Source organism: Hyaena hyaena, unplaced genomic scaffold (assembly GCF_003009895.1).
Source record: "Hyaena hyaena isolate Hyena2069 unplaced genomic scaffold, ASM300989v1 scaffold_1049, whole genome shotgun sequence".
In the NCBI taxonomy this organism is placed as follows: Eukaryota; Metazoa; Chordata; class Mammalia; order Carnivora; family Hyaenidae; genus Hyaena; species Hyaena hyaena.
Window position 1 is genome coordinate 438,859 of NW_024081682.1, and position 4,987 is coordinate 443,845.

Here is a 4,987-nt window from a genome sequence, read left to right on the forward strand (position 1 = left end):
TCTTGAATTGGAGCAGTTCTCCTGTGTGTACATAGCCTCCAGCTTTATGTAATAGGGAACACATTATAAATTAAAGAGCCCTTTGGCTCTATGGCTTTTAGAAATTTTGTTGTTGTTTTTTTTTTTTCTCTTTTCTAATTTTTAATTCTTTTTAAATTTGAGTACAGTTGACACATACTGTTACATTCATTACAGGTGTAAAGTTTAGTGACTTGACAAGTTTGTACATCATGCTATTTCACCACCAGTATAGCTGCCATCTGTCCCGTTGCATCACTATTATAGTATCACTGACTGTATTCCTTATGCACTTCTTTTTATTTGCCTGACTTACTCATTCCATAACTGGAGGCCTGTATCTTCCTCTTCTCCTTCACACATTTTGCCCATTCCTCCACTTCTGATAACCATCAGTTTGTTCTCTGTATTTGTAGTTCTGCTTTTAGAAATTTTGATCTTAACCCATCATTTGCTTGATTCTCCTCTACATACTCACCTCCTTCCTATCTCTCTGGTCAAGTGATTTAAGAATAGTACCAGTATCTCTGAGCCCCCCAAAACTACAATGAGACTTGTGGTCTGGGAAATTGCTGCCCTGGTTTTTCCAGATGTGAGATTCAGACCCTTCCACATGTGTGAGACAGCATAAATGAAAAAATATGAGACTATCTGCGACATTTTTATGGTTGGTGGGAAAACCAGAACATAATAGTTAAATTTGGAACTACCAAGGGAATCCAGGTTGAATAATCATCATAATTCTAAGAAATAAATGTTTATTTCTACTTACAACAAACTGAATAAACTATTTGAAAACAACACTGCTAAAGAGAACTAATAAACCTAATAAATCATGAACTTAAATAAAATTTGTAACAATGGGTTTGCTAAAGGATAACACTTTCATTCTTAATGGCTGCTTTTTGGGGTCTCTTTTTAGCTTCCCAGTGAAATAGTTGGAATATTTGTGACCAGTCTACTCAAAATTCCTTTTCAGAATTTCCAAGGATCTGGAGTGTGCTCAACTTTAATTCAACAATTTGAGTTTCTATTTAAACTGGAACATTATTTGCAACCCCACTGGAAAGAAACATCTAAACTCATGGGTCACCCATGAGAGTGAACCTCTTTGGTAATATACAAAATTAGTAAACTCAAAAGCACTTTTTTGCCAAGCCCTCTCAACACATATTGTCTCAGCCCCTGTAAGGTGACTCCAATCTCACTTTTAGGACTATACCCTCCATGCACTTTTGTCATTTGTTCAGTCTCCCATAAAGAATGAGTCCCAATGAAGCTAATCTCTGTAGGGAAGAAAAAAAATAATCCTAAAGGCCTTCATTAGGTTCCCCTTCCCTTTTGACTGTCAGATCTAATCACCTCCCCTCTTCATTACTGCCTGTCAGAACGGTAAGTGATAACCAGTTTGATTTTCACCAAACATATTTAAATTTCACTCTCTGACATTTTAGTAGCAAGGGTCTGGGCAGAGACCAGATCTTTGTTTTATCTTGCTACCACTTAAAATCAAAACATGAAGTCTCATCCACAGTTAGAATTGAAGACATACATGCTCTAAATGCTTTTTTCCTAATCCAGAGACGCACTCCATTTTCTCACCTGAATTTCTTTTAGTAAAGTCACATATAGGAGGAAACTCAGGTTACCTGAGTCCCATATCTAAGTTTCATAAAGCTTTTTACCCATTATTCTTTTCTTCCAATTCCAAAAGCTAAAAAGAACTTTTCCAGGGATATTTTTTCTCTAAAGTAATATGTACTTCTCTTGTATATTATCTCACATTCTACAGAACCCTTTGAATGTATAGGAGTAAAAACATCACAAAATTCTCCAAAAGTAAAAGATATCTATGGGACCAAGTTTTACACACTCTTTAACATCAAACTAAGCAATATCTATTCAGCACCTATTACAGGCAAATCTCTGATAAAGGCAGTGGTGGATAAAAGACTCTGTGAACAATCATAAGGCAGATTCTTTCTTATTGTCTTAAAGCATCGACCTCAGGCTAGCAATAAGCTAAGGTGCCTTTGCTTATTTAGGAGGCGTGATTTGAGCAACAGGCAAAAAACACCATAGGCAAAATTGACTTCCTTCCCCAGGTAACAGATTTGGGAACATCAGGATATTAGTGAGGCCTTCAACTTGAGTTCTTCTATAATTCTCATTCAAAGGACCAGTGTCCCTGTGCAGTGGAGAAGATGGAGCTAAATCACTCTAATGTCTTTGTCAATCAGAGACATACATTTCCCTAATGAGAGAGATGACCATGAAAGTCCTAAGACCTTGGAAACAGCATGGGGGACACCCCCTTCCTCTTATTGCCTCTCAAGGGGGAAAAAGTAAAGATAGCCATTATCTTGAGTGTTGAAGCTATGAAAATTCAGCCACATTCATATCAAATCATTACCTCTCACTATGGCTTCCTACTAGAGCCACACCCCATAAACACATCCAGTTCAGGTGGCTTCAAATCAGTCACTGTTTGAAATTTTCTTCTTTTTTCTTTTTTTAACCTGTTTTGGGAAGAAAATTAAAACAGGACAGAAGCTGTTTCAAACTGTAACCTTCTCTAGCTACCATCTAGACAGATGAACACTATTATTTTTCAATGACTGTAAAGACTAGTTCTCAGCTGGCTCCTTTGTGTCTTGATCTTCGCAAACTTTTGATGTTCTCTCTTATCTTGAGAATAGCTCCACCTTTTCCTGGTTCAGGCAAGCTTATTGAGGTCACCCAACTTCAAAGTTCCTCTCTGCAGCTCAAATGGTGAAGTTCTCCTGTGTAAGTGTCTAGGGGATGCCTATGGAAGGAGAAATAATACTCTTCTGTAAGGTGATCTGGACCAATGACAATACTGCACTCTTTTTTCCACGAATACCAGTCGTGATTTCAGCATCACAGGCAGTCCTGATAATGTCTCTAAAAGGCATCAGTGTTCTGTGAGATGCTTCCCAGGTATCCTGTTGCAAGATCTAAAGGGTCTCCGAACTGAATACAGTCGCCCAGTTTGTCATAGGCCATGCCAGAAATGCTAATAGATTTCAAATACATTCCCTGGATAGCAAAGGGAAAACTTTGTTTCAAATCCATCCAGCAAGAAGTTAGATGAAGGAATCCCTGCCTGTTCCATACCAACTTTCCTTTCCCTTCGCATGGTTGAGATCAACACATGCAGCCTTCAGCCTTTGACTGCCTAATGTAAAGACATCTATTTGTGCTTATAAATAAATCAATTCACATACAGCCACCCCAAGCTAAGGATTTTAGCAATAATCCCTGTCCACTGTATCTCATCAAGAGGCATCTTTAAAGTGGTTCAAGGGAACTAATTTCTCTGATATCGACCCCCTCCAAACTGGACAAGTCTAAACATATAAGGCATAAAAGACAGAAGAGCCTCAGGAAAACAGACTGTAAATCTTTAAGGAGAGAAAGAGCATAGCAGAAAACAGACAACTAAGGGGCGCCTGGGTGGCTCAGTTGGTTGAGTGTCCGACTTCGGCTCAGGTCATGATCTCACGGTTCGTGGGTTTGAGCCCTGCATTGGGCTCCATGCATATAGCTAGAGCCTGGAGCCTATTTTAGATTCTGTATCTTCCTCTCTCTCTGACCCTCCCCTGCTCACTCTCTCTCTCTCTCTCTGTGTCTCTCTCACTGTCTCTCTCTCTCTCTCTCTCAGAAATAAATAAAACATTTAAAAAATAAAAAAAAAAAAAACAGACAACCAAAAAGTCACTGCCTCTAAGGAAAACAAAGAGTCATCTGGGCTGCCTGCAGGCCTAGCACTGTGGCAATGTCAGGCACTCTGTACAAAAAAGAACTTTTGTAAATCTTACTAAAGGTAGAAACAGAAGGAATATCCTTTTTCATTTCTCAAAATATGTGCTTCTTTGACTAAAAGGCCAAATTCTCATAATCAAACCTCACTTCTAGTTAACTATTGTTTTGCTTCTCTGTTTTCTTGTGTTTTAGTCACCAACCTCAGGAGAAAGTCTGATGTAGCAGTTAAGTAGATTCAAATCCCAGATCTATCAATTCCCAGTTGTGTGACCTTGGGAATGTCACCTAACTTCCCTGTGCTTTAGTTTCTCATCTCTAAAACAGGGGGAAAAGACCAGTACCTACCCAATGACATGATTTAAGGACTAAATGTGATAATCTGGGTAAAGCACTGGTGCCTGGTACACAGTAAATGCTCAATAAGTACTAGCTAATATGATTCTTCCCAAGGGAAGGACAGAAGTAGTCAAAGCATAGGAGGGACAAATTATCTTAGACACTATTAATATACAGAGATACTCGCCTTGGTCCAAAGCCTTTCAGTCTGACTCCTCTGGAGGCCAAACATGATAATGGAGGAGGCTCCATCAGAGGTAAAGGATGCCCACAAGAGGACTGAAGGACAGTGTAGGTTTTCATTGGCAGGATGCTAACTAGCCAAACCTCAGAAAAGTCACAACACCCACTTGGCAAAGTAGATGCTGTCTCCTTTATTGAAAACATCTTAGGAGTATAATCATTAAGATGTATGTTGTTTCCATAGTTTGAACTTGTAATTCTGTTGGCCAGGAGTTGTCAGAGAGAGGATTAGTAAGTGCAATAATGCTTAATAATGTTGAACTGATGAAAGAAGAGCTTCAGAAAGTAGTCCTGCTTGTGAACAGAACAAAAAATGCTTTTAATTGGAACAAAGCAGGCACTTCTCAAAAGGTCCTAGGGCCTGACAGGCATACTTCCCACAGTTTAGTACCCGAATGTTTTCCAGAGTCACCCACACACCAGAGAGACACCACAGGTCTGTTTGTTTTGTGACTATGTAAGATGGATCGACAATGGTGGAAATTCTCAAATCTGCCACGTGTAAGGCTAGCACAAACACCGCTTAGATGAAATGATAGAAAGTCCCTAGGATTAGTGCAAGATTGTAGGGCTGAGCTGCAGGGCCTTGGCCTTCTGAACTGGC